General features: G+C 42.7%; 1 protein-coding gene across 6 annotated transcripts in view; it reads right to left on the bottom strand.

The window, feature by feature from the left end:
* Positions 1-15,780, bottom strand: part of ctnnd2a (catenin (cadherin-associated protein), delta 2a) — a 301,568-nt gene that overhangs the window by 100,062 nt on the left and 185,726 nt on the right. The gene's annotated exons all lie outside the window — the stretch shown is intronic.

Here is a 15,780-nt window from a genome sequence, read left to right as displayed (position 1 = left end):
AGTATCTTTTCAAATTGCAATTTCTAACTTGGGTTTTACATTTTGTGTTCCATTTTTTGTGCTTTATTTGGGAAGCATTTGTTATTTGTTTGGTGTTTTTAAGGTTCTGCAAATATACACATCATTTTTTAGAGACATTTGTTATCAGTTGTGTTTGTTGATTTGTAGTTTAATTTCATTGGATGTATAGATGTCGTGTGGGGGGGGGGCTCGACAGCAGGTAGGACCCAGGCGCAGAGACGGGAGGCAAACGGGTTCAGGGCAAGTGGGTTTATTTAACTAACAAAAAGCGCTGCAGAGCAGGATGACAAAACTAAAAACAAAAACTTACTGTGGCATGGCAAGGGACATGGACGCCAGACAAGAAGACGTGATCAACATGAGCAGAAGTTAATGGACCAGCACAGGAGGAAGGCAGAGACAAGACTTATATACAGACAGGGCAGACAAGACACAGGTGAACACGATTAGGGCAGATGGGGACCAAAGGAAGTAAAACTCAAGAAACATGACAAGACAGGAAACCTTTCAAAATAAAACAGGAAACAGAACCAAACAAGACAGAACAAGAACTAAAGCGAAAAAAAAGACAACAAACTGAAACCATGACAATAGAAAGGAAAAGAAGTTCAAACATTGATTATAAAAAAGGATATAAGAGATAAAAAAAAAGAAAAAGGAAAAGAAAAAAGAAAAAATATTGATTTAATTGCATTTTGAATGAATAAAAAACAATGATTAATAGAATCAGAAATCAGAAAAAGTTTTATTGCCAGGTTCAGTAGAGCGCACTTTACAAAACGAGGAATTTGACTTGGTGTATAGTGCAATTAAGAATAAGTTAAAAATTAAGTTAACAACAACAACACACTATATACAGTAGAGTAAGGTGAATTAAAGTGGGAGCACAGATGGGCTGGGATGGTGGGGCCTGTAAGTGGCACCGACAGTCCTTTGGTGGGCGGGGGGGGGAGGGGGGGTCACCTGGGGGAGTTGGGGTACTGTTCAGCAGGCTGACTGCAGTGGGGAAGAAGCTGTTCTTGTGGCGCGAGGTCCTGGTCCTGATGGACCGGAGCCTCTTGCCAGAAGGGAGGGGCCGAAAGAGATTATGTCCTGGATGAGAGGGGTTGGCTACAATCCTGGCTGCCCGCCTCCAGGTCCTGGAGATGTGCAGCTCCTGGAGAGACGGGAGGTGGCAGCCGATCACCTTCTCTGCTGAGTGGATGACGCGTTGCAGCTTGGCCTTGTCTCTGGCCGTGGCCGCAGCGAACCAGACTGTGATGGAGGACGTGAGGGTGGATTCAATGATGGCGGTGTAAAAGTCTACCAGCATCTTTTCAGGGAGGTGAAACTTCTTCAGCTGCCTCAGGAAGTACATCCTCTGCTGGACCTTCTTAGTGATGGAGCTGATGTTCTGCTCCCACTTGAGGTCCTGGCTGATGATGGTTCCCAGGAAGCAGAAGGACTCCACAGAGGTCACCGGGGAGTCACAGAGGATGACAGGGGGGAGGGGGGCTGGGGCCTTCCTGAAGTCCACTGTCATCTCCACTGTCTTCAGAGCATTAAGCTCCAGGTTGTTAGCGCTGCACTATGACACCAGCCTGGCTATTTCACTCCTGTAGGCCGACTCATCTCCGTCAGAGATGAGGCCGATGAGTGTGGTGTCGTCAGCAAACTTCAGGAGTTTGACAGACAGGTGACCAGCTGTGCAGCTGTTTGTGTACAGGGAGAGTAACAGGGGTGAAAGGACACAGCCCTGGGGGGATCCGGTGCTTGTGGTCCGAGTATCTGAGACGAGCTTCCCCAGCCTCACATACTGCTGTCTGTCCGTCAGGAAGTCTGTGATCCACCTGCAGGTGGAGTCAGGCACATTCATCTTGGAGAGTTTTTAATACTAAGTCTAGACAGATTTAACACAGGTTTTTGGATGAAAAAGGATTTTTTATAAATCATCTGTTACACTTTTAAGTCTGAAAAAAATATGGAAGGCAGCAAACACAGATCCCTACCGTTTTTAATTTTTTTGTGCTGATATTTGAAAGATAAGTTATGCAAAAAAATAGGTGTTTTCAGTTTTGCCTAAAAAGACGTTTTCGGACCTTTTTGGATCAAATGTTGTCTAAAAGTTCACCTGTAACTTCAATCATTCTGAATTTTTTTAGGAAAACTAAACCACTTCAACTGTGATCTGCAAGGCAATGGTAAAACTATATTTTTTATGGAACAGCCTGCAGTGTTTCTTGTGGGGATCTTTTCTGCCAGGGCTTGCCGGCTTGGTCGGTGGTTGTTGCTGTTACCAATCCAGTTGATATGGTTCTCCATCTGTGTCTAAGTGATATAATCAGAATCAGAATCGTTTATTGTCATTGTACATGGGGATACAATGAAATTGCAGCAGCCTTGGAGTGAAGGAGTTACATAAAATAAAAATAAAAATAGAATAGAAAAAGAAATACTGTATTTACAACTCTTAACAAAAAATGAACAATATGGACAGGAACTGTTAAATATTAAATATTTGTGAATAAAATAGAATGGAATTACATGAGTTGCTGTGAGCACAGCTTAATAAATATCAAGTTATTGCACAGTGACCCGGTTAGACAGTCAGGATATTGCACGCATTGTAGTAAAATTAGAGTGAGGTGTGGTTGGTGGACGTATGTGCATTCCGTATGATAATTGCCTGTGGAAAAAAGCTGTTTCTTAGTCTGTTTGTCCTGGTTCTGATGGACCTGTACCTCCTTCCAGAGGGCAGCAGTTCAAACAGAGGGAAAGCAGAATGGGTGGAGTTAGTGGTGATGCTAGTCACTCTGCTGAGGCAGCGAGACTGGTAAATGTCCTTCAGTGAGGGGAGGGGGCAGCCGATGATCCTCTGCGCTGTCTTTACCACTCTCTGGAGACTCTGCCGTTCTGCTTCAGTGCAGTGGGAAAACCACACTGTGATGCCATAGGACAGAATGCTCTCAATGGTTGAGCGGTAGAACGTTACCAGCAGCTCCTGGCTGACGTCGTTCCTCCTAAGTTTTCTCAGGAAGTGCAGGCGTTGCTGGGCCTTCCTGATGACAGTCATGGTGTTGTTAGACCATGTGAGGTCAGCAGAGATGGTGGTGCCCAGGAGGGTGAAGCTGTGGACCCTCTCCACACAGTTTCCATCGATGTAGAGTGGGGGTGGATCTGTTCTGTTTTTTCTGAAGTCCAGGATGATCTCCTTGGTCTTGGTGGTGTTCAGGATGAGGTTATTAGCCTGACACCACCTTGAGAGTTTCAGGACTTCGTCTCTGTAGGCCGTCTCGTCGTCCCCAGAGATCAGCCCCACCACAGTAGTGTCGTCTGCAAACTTCACCACGGTGTTGCTGGTGTGGGCTGGTCTGCAGTCTGCTGTGTACAGTGTATACAGCAGAGGACTCAGCACACATCCCTGTGTGGAGCCTGTGCTCAGCGTCCGGGTGGAGGAGAGGTGGGGGTCAAGTTTGACTGTCTGTGGTCTGTTTGTCAGGAAGTCCTTGATCCACGAGCAGGTGAGTGGGTGGAGTCCTAGTTCAGACAGTTTGTTGACCAGAATGTCAGGAATGATTGTGTTAAAGGCTGAGCTATAGTCCACAAAGAGCATCCTGGCGTAGGTGTCTCTGTGTTCCAGGTGGCTCAGCGCAGTGTGGAGGGTGATGGAAATGGCATCATCCGTTGATCTGTTTGCTTTGTAAGCAAACTGGTGGGGGACGAAGATTGGAGGGAGGGAGTCTTTGATGTGTCCCAGGAGCAGCCGCTCCAGACACTTTGTGATGACAGCAGTGAGTGCAACTGGGCGGAAGTCCGTGAGGAAGGCTGTGGATGAGGACTTTTTGGGTATCGGGATGATAGTGGATGACTTCAGGCAAGCAGGGATGAAAGCCTGAGCTAGCGACAGGTTGAAGATTTTTGTGAAGACCTGGGAGAGTTGATCGGCGCAGGCCCGCAGAACCTTTCCGGGAACTCCATCAGGTCCCGCCGCTTTCCTGGGGTTTACCCTGCTGAACATCCGTGCCATCCGTGCCACGTCCATAAAGGCATTGTTTTTATATTTAGAGCTCTAAGCAACCAAACAGTTGTCTATATAAAAGAGCTTTTACAATTGTGCACTTTTAGCAGGCTGAAAAAATTATCTTTTTAAAATTGCCATTTCAAATTTGGGTTTTAAATTTTGTGTTCCATTTTTCTGTGCTTGTATTGGAAGGATTTGTTATTATTTTGTTTAAAAGTGCTACATATTGTATATACACATAATTTATTTAGAGAAATTTGCTATACGTTGTGTTTTTTGGTTTTGTAGTTTAATTTCATTGGATTTATATTAAGGAAAAGAAGTTGCAGCATTGATTAAAAAAGGATAAAAGAGACATTTACTGTCTAAGTCTTATGTTACATCTGTAGAACTGTACTGAGAGTTGGGTTTTGTTTTGGAGCACATTCATATGTTTTGTTTGTAAAAAAAAAAGATAAAATATTAGGTTAATTGCATTTTACATGACTAGAAAAGCAATGATTATTCATAAAAATCTATGAAAGACATACAAAACAAATGAAAAAGCAGTCTGCCCTCCCTCTTGTGTCTAAACTCTTGTCACCTCACTTCTGGGTTAGTTAGCATATGAACTGGCAGCTGGTGTGTGTGTGTGGGGGGGGGGGGGGGGGGGTGAAATTTGACTCCAGCAACAGGGATGATTGAGGAGCAGGCTGCAGCATGAGGAAAAGACTTAAGCATGTAAGAGGAAATGACATCCTACAGTTGACCAGTTCATTTTATATCTGTAAAGAATATTCAAGAAGCATTTAGACATGTTCAGCTATATGCGTGTGAAACTTGGTGTGGATATTTGAAGCATAAGTAATTTTAAAACACACTTGTTTGGAGTCCAGACGGAAAAAGCACAGGTTTTGGGATGAATCAGGATTTTTTTAAAATCATCTGTTTCACCTGGACTTCTGAAAAAAATATGGAAGGCAGCAAACACAGATCCCTACATTTAAAAAAATAAATGGTGTTGATATATGATGATTAAGTTATGAAAAAAAATAGGTGTTTGTAGTTTTGCCTAAAAAGACGTTTTCGGACCTTTTTGGATGTAATGCTCTCTAAGATGTCACCTGTAACTTCAATCATTCTGAATTTTTTTAGGAAGCAGTAGCACATAAATGCCTATGAAAGTTGAATTCTTGGTGCTGATAACCTAAACAGAATTTATGCTAAAAATCTTTGTTCAGTCCAAAATTTCATTAAAAAAATCAAGTGATGAAGTTTCTCGTAGACCCTATAGTGTTACATATCAAAGCTGGAGGTTATTAAAGGCATCTAATTCTGAAATCTCAGCTTCCTGAGACAAACGGCTGATTTATAATAAATTTCTATTATTTGGGTGCACATAATCGACCACTTCCTGTTACGCAGGCACCGTCAGGTGTACACCCATGAAACTTTACATGATGAGAGAGGACCCTTCTGAGTATCTCCAGTTTTAATTTCATGCACATCGGACAAAGCAAAGAGAAAATACAGGGCAGAATGTGCCCAATGCAATAACTAGGTGGCGCTATAGAGCTCGTCCAAGATTGTCATATCCATGGGTTCAGAATAGAAGCTTCATCATATCCATTGAATTTCAGTGAGATTGGACAAGGAATGTGCACGTGAGAGCAACTTTTGTGTGCATAGCGAGATGCCCAACTTTGCCGCTCTGTCACGACCACACCCCCGCATTGAAAGTTATGGTTTTTTGTCAGAGTAAACTTCAATGGCTTTTCAACAGGTGGACGTCATTTTCAGGTGTGTCGGCTCATCCTACTCGGAGTAGTGATGCTCCAAGTAAAACATGTCATTTCCTCTTGCCAGCAGGTGGCGCTACACTTTTTCCAGATTTTTTCACTGCAGATGTGTTCAGAGTCAGACTACAATCATGCACATCAATTTTGGATCAGATTGGATTATGCATGGCTGAGTAATGGCCATTTTTCTTTTCATGGCGTGTTTTCGAAACGACCTCCAATTTTGACGCGCCGCCATGGTCACAAACATCCATAAAAACTTAAAAGCTTTGCAATTTAACATCGGACATGTGTCTAGTTTACAAAACCAAAGTTTGGAGTCATTACTCTCAAATCTCTAGGAGGAGTTCGTTCTAGAGCGAGGCCTGCAAATGACCAAAATACAGCAAAAATGACATATTGTCATCAAAATATCAGACTTCCTGTGCGACTGACAGCTTGGTCCCAAGAGACTTTTTTGTAGGTTTCTATCCGATGAACATGCCCTGTTAAAATCAGGTTTGTACTATAAAGCATATGGAGGTGCTCGCGAAAACAAATTTTGCAGGTGGCGCTATCGAGCCATTTTTGTTTACCTATGCCGTTCTCCTATAAAATATGAAATTTTTCGCGACTCCTGATGTGTATACAAAATTTGGTGAGTTTTGGGGTATGTTAAAGGCCTCAAAAAGGCGACGGAAAAGTCGGAAGAATAATAATAATAATAATAATAATTAAAGCTACAAGTAGCATTTAGCGGGCCCGAGCACGTGCGACCGCTTGGCACGAGCGACCGCCCCGTGAGCAACGCCCTGCTCGAGCCATTCTCGTCGTTTTTTCTTGTCCATTCTGGAGCTCCAAGCTATTGTTAATACGACAGCAGCCTGGGGGGGGGGGGGGGGGGGGGGGGGGGGGGGGGCTGTAATCTGTTGCCTTAAGGGACAAAGACTTTTGCATATAGCATGAAAAAAATTCAAGCAATGATGATAATTGCTATCACTGTCCCTAAGGATGAGAACAATAGAACTCATTCAATTTCCACTACAATGTCTAGATGAGTGTCAGCTATGTCTGATAACTTGGCCAATTAGCTGGACCGGGATCTTGCAAAGTGCAGGTGGTTAACGTCCAGTGTAATGAGTCTGTGGACGGCAACAGTACAGCATAGCTTTTGGTTTCCACAAGAGAAGAACTCCTGACACATCTGCCCTAACAGACAACTACAAGAGGAGTTGAAATGTATAACACGGTGAAGGAGTTTTTGTGCAGAAAAAGGTACAATTAGAAAAGCTGGTAGCAGTGACTGCAGATGGGACTCCTGCTATGATCAATAGACAAACAGGTTTCATCACTCACTGTAAAGCTGACCCAGACTTTCCAAAATGTCTGCATTACTGCTGCGTCATTCACCAGCAGGCCTTATGTGCAGAAGTGATTGGCTCTGGACATATAATGACTCTTATTCTGAAAATCGTAAACAACCTCAGCTGCAAAGCAAAACAGCACAGGATTTTTAAGGTGCTATTGGAGGAGATGTCTGTTGAATATGGTGAATATGAACATTGTGAATCTGAACTTGCATTCTTGACTGACATTACTGGAAAACTAAACCACTTGATCTGCGAGCTGCAAGACAATGGCAAAACTATTTTTTTTTGACCAGCCTGCCTGAGCCAGTGTTTTTCTTGTGGGGATCTTTTCTGCCAGGGCTTGTCAGCTTGGTCAGTGGATGTTGCTGCAGTTGTCTCCCTTGCTGGGACAGCTGGAGTTAAACACAGCAGCTCACGGCTCTGAAGTGGACCCCGTTGCTGTCCCAGTCTGGATGGGCACTGTGGCGATGTTCCAATGGCCAGGCTGGCTCCTGGTATAAAGAGATTCCCAAATACCATTTCCTAACCGCAGAGCCAAGGATGTGTTTACATGTTTAGGTCAAAAATGTGATGAACAGCTTCATGTTGTCTAAACATGCCACCCTGTTATTAATCCAGTTGATATGGTTCTCCATCTGTGTCTAGGTGATAGAAAAGCATTTTTTTTTATATTTACAGCTCTAAGCAAACAAACAGTTGTCTATATAAAAGAGCTTTTACAATTGTGCACTTTTAGCAGGTCTCTGAGTTCATGTGACCAATGTATGGTGGATTTTCACAGACCTTGTTTAAAACTGAAGGTGAGAGAGACTTAGAGAAATGGCTTCATTGTTCTGGAGTTCTTTGTTTCATCCACAGAAGAGTAGAATTGGTGATTGATTTTGAAAAGCTGCTGAAAAAAGTATCTTTTCAAATTGCAATTTCTAACTTGGGTTTTACATTTTGTTTTCCATTTTTTGTGCTTTAATTGGGAAGCATTTGTTATTTGTTTGGTGTTTTTAAGGTTCTGCAAATATACACATCATTTTTTAGAGACATTTGTTATCAGTTGTGTTTGTTGATTTGTAGTTTAATTTCATTGGATGTATAGATGTCGTGTGGGGGGGAGGCTCGACAGCAGGTAGGACCCAGGCGCAGAGACGGGAGGCAAACGGGTTCAGGGCAAGTGGGTTTATTTAACTAACAAAAAGCGCTGCAGAGCAGGATGACAAAACTAAAAACAAAAACTTACTGTGGCATGGCAAGGGACATGGACGCCAGACAAGAAGACGTGATCAACATGAGCAGAAGTTAATGGACCAGCACAGGAGGAAGGCAGAGACAAGACTTATATACAGACAGGGCAGACAAGACACAGGTGAACACGATTAGGGCAGATGGGGACCAAAGGAAGTAAAACTCAAAAACATGACAAGACAGGAAACCTTTCAAAATAAAACAGGAAACAGAACCAAACAAGACAGAACAAGAACTAAAGCGGAAAAAAAGACAACAAACTGAAACCATGACAATAGAAAGGAAAAGAAGTTCAAACATTGATTATAAAAAAGGATATAAGAGATAAAAAAAAAGAAAAAGGAAAAGAAAAAAGATAAAATATTGATTTAATTGCATTTTGAATGAATAAAAAACAATGATTAATAGAATCAGAAATCAGAAAAAGTTTTATTGCCAGGTTCAGTAGAGCGCACTTTACAAAACGAGGAATTTGACTTGGTGTATAGTGCAATTAAGAATAAGTTAAAAATTAAGTTAACAACAACAACACACTATATACAGTAGAGTAAGGTGAATTAAAGTGGGAGCACAGATGGGCTGGGATGGTGGGGCCTGTAAGTGGCACCGACAGTCCTTTGGTGGGCGGGGGGGGGGGGAGGGGGGGTCACCTGGGGGAGTTGGGGTACTGTTCAGCAGGCTGACTGCAGTGGGGAAGAAGCTGTTCTTGTGGCGCGAGGTCCTGGTCCTGATGGACCGGAGCCTCTTGCCAGAAGGGAGGGGCCGAAAGAGATTATGTCCTGGATGAGAGGGGTTGGCTACAATCCTGGCTGCCCGCCTCCAGGTCCTGGAGATTTGCAGCTCCTGGAGAGACGGGAGGTGGCAGCCGATCACCTTCTCTGCTGAGTGGATGACGCGTTGCAGCTTGGCCTTGTCTCTGGCCGTGGCCGCAGCGAACCAGACTGTGATGGAGGACGTGAGGGTGGATTCGATGATGGCGGTGTAAAAGTCTACCAGCATCTTTTCAGGGAGGTGAAACTTCTTCAGCTGCCTCAGGAAGTACATCCTCTGCTGGACCTTCTTAGTGATGGAGCTGATGTTCTGCTCCCACTTGAGGTCCTGGCTGATGATGGTTCCCAGGAAGCAGAAGGACTCCACAGAGGTCACCGGGGAGTCACAGAGGATGACAGGGGGGAGGGGGGCTGGGGCCTTCCTGAAGTCCACTGTCATCTCCACTGTCTTCAGAGCATTAAGCTCCAGGTTGTTAGCGCTGCACTATGACACCAGCCTGGCTATTTCACTCCTGTAGGCCGACTCATCTCCGTCAGAGATGAGGCCGATGAGTGTGGTGTCGTCAGCAAACTTCAGGAGTTTGACAGACAGGTGACCAGCTGTGCAGCTGTTTGTGTACAGGGAGAGTAACAGGGGTGAAAGGACACAGCCCTGGGGGGATCCGGTGCTTGTGGTCCGAGTATCTGAGACGAGCTTCCCCAGCCTCACATACTGCTGTCTGTCCGTCAGGAAGTCTGTGATCCACCTGCAGGTGGAGTCAGGCACATTCATCTTGGAGAGTTTTTAATACTAAGTCTAGACAGATTTAACACAGGTTTTTGGATGAAAAAGGATTTTTTATAAATCATCTGTTACACTTTTAAGTCTGAAAAAAATATGGAAGGCAGCAAACACAGATCCCTACCGTTTTTAATTTTTTTGTGCTGATATTTGAAAGATAAGTTATGCAAAAAAATAGGTGTTTTCAGTTTTGCCTAAAAAGACGTTTTCGGACCTTTTTGGATCAAATGTTGTCTAAAAGTTCACCTGTAACTTCAATCATTCTGAATTTTTTTAGGAAAACTAAACCACTTCAACTGTGATCTGCAAGGCAATGGTAAAACTATATTTTTTATGGAACAGCCTGCAGTGTTTCTTGTGGGGATCTTTTCTGCCAGGGCTTGCCGGCTTGGTCGGTGGTTGTTGCTGTTACCAATCCAGTTGATATGGTTCTCCATCTGTGTCTAAGTGATATAATCAGAATCAGAATCGTTTATTGTCATTGTACATGGGGATACAATGAAATTGCAGCAGCCTTGGAGTGAAGGAGTTACATAAAATAAAAATAAAAATAGAATAGAAAAAGAAATACTGTATTTACAACTCTTAACAAAAAATGAACAATATGGACAGAAACTGTTAAATATTAAATATTTGTGAATAAAATAGAAAGGAATTACATGAGTTGCTGTGAGCACAGCTTAATAAATATCAAGTTATTGCACAGTGACCTGGTTAGACAGTCAGGATATTGCACGCATTGTAGTAAAATTAGAGTGAGGTGTGGTTGGTGGACGTATGTGCATTCCGTATGATAATTGCCTATGGAAAAAAGCTGTTTCTTAGTCTGTTTGTCCTGGTTCTGATGGACCTGTACCTCCTTCCAGAGGGCAGCAGTTCAAACAGAGGGAAAGCAGAATGGGTGGAGTTAGTGGTGATGCTAGTCACTCTGCTGATGCAGCGAGACTGGTAAATGTCCTTCAGTGAGGGGAGGGGGCAGCCGATGATCCTCTGCGCTGTCTTTACCACTCTCTGGAGACTCTGCCGTTCTGCTTCAGTGCAGTGGGAAAACCACACTGTGATGCCATAGGACAGAATGCTCTCAATGGTTGAGCGGTAGAACGTTACCAGCAGCTCCTGGCTGACGTCGTTCCTCCTAAGTTTTCTCAGGAAGTGCAGGCGTTGCTGGGCCTTCCTGATGACAGTCATGGTGTTGTTAGACCATGTGAGGTCAGCAGAGATGGTGGTGCCCAGGAGGGTGAAGCTGTGGACCCTCTCCACACAGTTTCCATCGATGTAGAGTGGGGGTGGATCTGTTCTGTTCTGCAAACTGGTGGGGGACGAAGATTGGAGGGAGGGAGTCTTTGATGTGTCCCAGGAGCAGCCGCTCCAGACACTTTGTGATTACAGCAGTGAGTGCAACTGGGCGGAAGTCCGTGAGGAAGGCTGTGGATGAGGACTTTTTGAGTATCGGGATGATAGTGGATGACTTCAGGCAAGCAGGGATGAAAGCCTGAGCTAGCGACAGGTTGAAGATTTTTGTGAAGACCTGGGAGAGTTGATCGGCGCAGGCCCGCAGAACCTTTCCGGGAACTCCATCAGGTCCCGCCGCTTTCCTGGGGTTTACCCTGCTGAACATCCGTGCCATCCGTGCCACGTCCATAAAGGCATTGTTTTTATATTTAGAGCTCTAAGCAACCAAACAGTTGTCTATATAAAAGAGCTTTTACAATTGTGCACTTTTAGCAGGCTGAAAAAATTATCTTTTTAAAATTGCCATTTCAAATTTGGGTTTTAAATTTTGTGTTCCATTTTTCTGTGCTTGTATTGGAAGGATTTGTTATTATTTTGTTTAAAAGTGCTACATATTGTATATACACATAATTTATTTAGAGAAATTTGCTATAGGTTGTGTTTTTTGGTTTTGTAGTTTAATTTCATTGGATTTATATTAAGGAAAAGAAGTTGCAGCATTGATTAAAAAAGGATAAAAGAGACATTTACTGTCTAAGTCTTATGTTACATCTGTAGAACTGTACTGAGAGTTGGGTTTTGTTTTGGAGCACATTCATATGTTTTGTTTGTAAAAAAAAAAAGATAAAATATTAAGTTAATTGCATTTTACATGACTAGAAAAGCAATGATTATTCATAAAAATCTATGAAAGACATACAAAACAAATGAAAAAGCAGTCTGCCCTCCCTCTTGTGTCTAAACTATTGTCACCTCACTTCTGGGTTAGTTAGCATATAAACAGGCAGCTGGTGTGTGTGTGTGTGTGTGGGGGGGGGGGGGGGGGGGTTGAAATTTGACTCCAGCAACAGGAAAGATTGAGGAGCAGGCTGCAGCATGAGGAAAAGACTGAACCATGTAAGAGGAAATGACATCCTACAGTTGACCAGTTCATTTTATATCTGTAAAGAATATTCAAGAAGCATTTAGACATGTTCAGCTATATGCGTGTTAAACTTGGTGTGGATATTTGAAGCATAAGTAATTTTAAAACACACTTGTTTGGAGTCCAGACGGAAAAAGCACAGGTTTTGGGATGAAAAAGGATTTTTTTTAAATCATCTGTTTCACCTGGACTTCTGAAAAAAATATGGAAGGCAGCAAACACAGATCCCTACATTTAAAAAAATAAATGGTGTTGATATATGATGATTAAGTTATGAAAAAAAATAGGTGTTTGTAGTTTTGCCTAAAAAGACGTTTTCGGACCTTTTTGGATGAAATGTTCTCTAAAAGTTCACCTGTAACTTCAATCATTCTGAATTTTTTTAGGAAGCAGTAGCACATAAATGCCTATGAAAGTTGAATTCTTGGTGCTGATAACCTAAACAGAATTTATGCTAAAAATCTTTGTTCAGTCCAAAATTTCATTAAAAAAATCAAGTGATGAAGTTTCTCGTAGACCCTATAGTGTTACATATCAAAGCTGGAGGTTATTAAAGGCATCTAATTCTGAAATCTCAGCTTCCTGAGACAAACGGCTGATTTATAATAAATTTCTATTATTTGGGTGCACATAATCGACCACTTCCTGTTACGCAGGCACCGTCAGGTGTACACCCATGAAACTTTACATGATGAGAGAGGACCCTTCTGAGTATCTCCAGTTTTAATTTCATGCACATCGGACAAAGCAAAGAGAAAATACAGGGCAGAATGTGCCCAATGCAATAACTAGGTGGCGCTATAGAGCTCGTCCAAGATTGTCATATCCATGGGTTCAGAATAGAAGCTTCATCATATCCATTGAATTTCAGTGAGATTGGACAAGGAATGTGCACGTGAGAGCAACTTTTGTGTGCATAGCGAGATGCCCAACTTTGCCGCTCTGTCACGACCACACCCCCGCATTGAAAGTTATGGTTTTTTGTCAGAGTAAACTTCAATGGCTTTTCAACAGGTGGACGTCATTTTCAGGTGTGTCGGCTCATCCTACTCGGAGTAGTGATGCTCCAAGTAAAACATGTCATTTCCTCTTGCCAGCAGGTGGCGCTACACTTTTTCCAGATTCTTTCACTGCAGATGTGTTCAGAGTCAGACTACAATCATGCACATCAATTTTGGATCAGATTGGATTATGCATGGCTGAGTAATGGCCATTTTTCTTTTCATGGCGTGTTTTCGAAACGACCTCCAATTTTGACGCGCCGCCATGGTCACAAACATCCATAAAAACTTAAAAGCTTTGCAATTTAACATCGGACATGTGTATAGTTTACAAAACCAAAGTTTGGAGTCATTACTCTCAAATCTCTAGGAGGAGTTCGTTCTAGAGCGAGGCCTGCGAATGACCAAAATACAGCAAAAATGACATATTGTCATCAAAATATCAGACTTCCTGTGCGACTGACAGCTTGGTCCCAAGAGACTTTTTTGTAGGTTTCTATCCGATGAACATGCCCTGTTAAAATCAGGTTTGTACTATAAAGCATATGGAGGTGCTCGCGAAAACAAATTTTGCAGGTGGCGCTATCGAGCCATTTTTGTTTACCTATGCCGTTCTCCTATAAAATATGAAATTTTTCGCGACTCCTGATGTGTATACAAAATTTGGTGAGTTTTGGGGTATGTTAAAGGCCTCAAAAAGGCGACGGAAAAGTCGGAAGAATAATAATAATAATAATAATAATAATAATTAAAGCTACAAGTAGCATTTAGCGGGCCCGAGCACGTGCGACCGCTTGGCACGAGCGACCGCCCCGTGAGCAACGCCCTGCTCGAGCCATTCTCGTCGTTTTTTCTTGTCCATTCTGGAGCTCCAAGCTATTGTTAATACGACAGCAGCCTGGGGGGGGGGGGGGGGGGGGGGGCTGTAATCTGTTGCCTTAAGGGACAAAGACTTTTGCATATAGCATGAAAAAAATTCAAGCAATGATGATAATTGCTATCACTGTCCCTAAGGATGAGAACAATAGAACTCATTCAATTTCCACTACAATGTCTAGATGAGTGTCAGCTATGTCTGATAACTTGGCCAATTAGCTGGACCGGGATCTTGCAAAGTGCAGGTGGTTAACGTCCAGTGTAATGAGTCTGTGGACGGCAACAGTACAGCATAGCTTTTGGTTTCCACAAGAGAAGAACTCCTGACACATCTGCCCTAACAGACAACTACAAGAGGAGTTGAAATGTATAACACGGTGAAGGAGTTTTTGTGCAGAAAAAGGTACAATTAGAAAAGCTGGTAGCAGTGACTGCAGATGGGACTCCTGCTATGATCAATAGACAAACAGGTTTCATCACTCACTGTAAAGCTGACCCAGACTTTCCAAAATGTCTGCATTACTGCTGCGTCATTCACCAGCAGGCCTTATGTGCAGAAGTGATTGGCTCTGGACATATAATGACTCTTATTCTGAAAATCGTAAACAACCTCAGCTGCAAAGCAAAACAGCACAGGATTTTTAAGGTGCTATTGGAGGAGATGTCTGTTGAATATGGTGAATATGAACATTGTGAATCTGAACTTGCATTCTTGACTGACATTACTGGAAAACTAAACCACTTGATCTGCGAGCTGCAAGACAATGGCAAAACTATTTTTTTTTGACCAGCCTGCCTGAGCCAGTGTTTTTCTTGTGGGGATCTTTTCTGCCAGGGCTTGTCAGCTTGGTCAGTGGATGTTGCTGCAGTTGTCTCCCTTGCTGGGACAGCTGGAGTTAAACACAGCAGCTCACGGCTCTGAAGTGGACCCCGTTGCTGTCCCAGTCTGGATGGGCACTGTGGCGATGTTCCAATGGCCAGGCTGGCTCCTGGTATAAAGAGATTCCCAAATACCATTTCCTAACCGCAGAGCCAAGGATGTGTTTACATGTTTAGGTCAAAAATGTGATGAACAGCTTCATGTTGTCTAAACATGCCACCCTGTTATTAATCCAGTTGATATGGTTCTCCATCTGTGTCTAGGTGATAGAAAAGCATTTTTTTTTATATTTACAGCTCTAAGCAAACAAACAGTTGTCTATATAAAAGAGCTTTTACAATTGTGCACTTTTAGCAGGTCTCTGAGTTCATGTGACCAATGTATGGTGGATTTTCACAGACCTTGTTTAAAACTGAAGGTGAGAGAGACTTAGAGAAATGGCTTCATTGTTCTGGAGTTCTTTGTTTCATCCACAGAAGAGTAGAATTGGTGATTGATTTTGAAAAGCTGCTGAAAAAAGTATCTTTTCAAATTGCAATTTCTAACTTGGGTTTTACATTTTGTTTTCCATTTTTTGTGCTTTATTTGGGAAGCATTTGTTATTTGTTTGGTGTTTTTAAGGTTCTGCAAATATACACATCATTTTTTAGAGACATTTGTTATCAGTTGTGTTTGTTGATTTGTAGTTTAATTTCATTGGATGTATAGATG

This window comes from Oryzias latipes, chromosome 20 (assembly GCF_053564925.1).
Source record: "Oryzias latipes strain Hd-rR chromosome 20, Olatipes_Hd-rR_3.1".
In the NCBI taxonomy this organism is placed as follows: domain Eukaryota; kingdom Metazoa; phylum Chordata; class Actinopteri; order Beloniformes; family Adrianichthyidae; genus Oryzias; species Oryzias latipes.
This window is presented reverse-complemented; position numbering and strand designations above follow the sequence as displayed.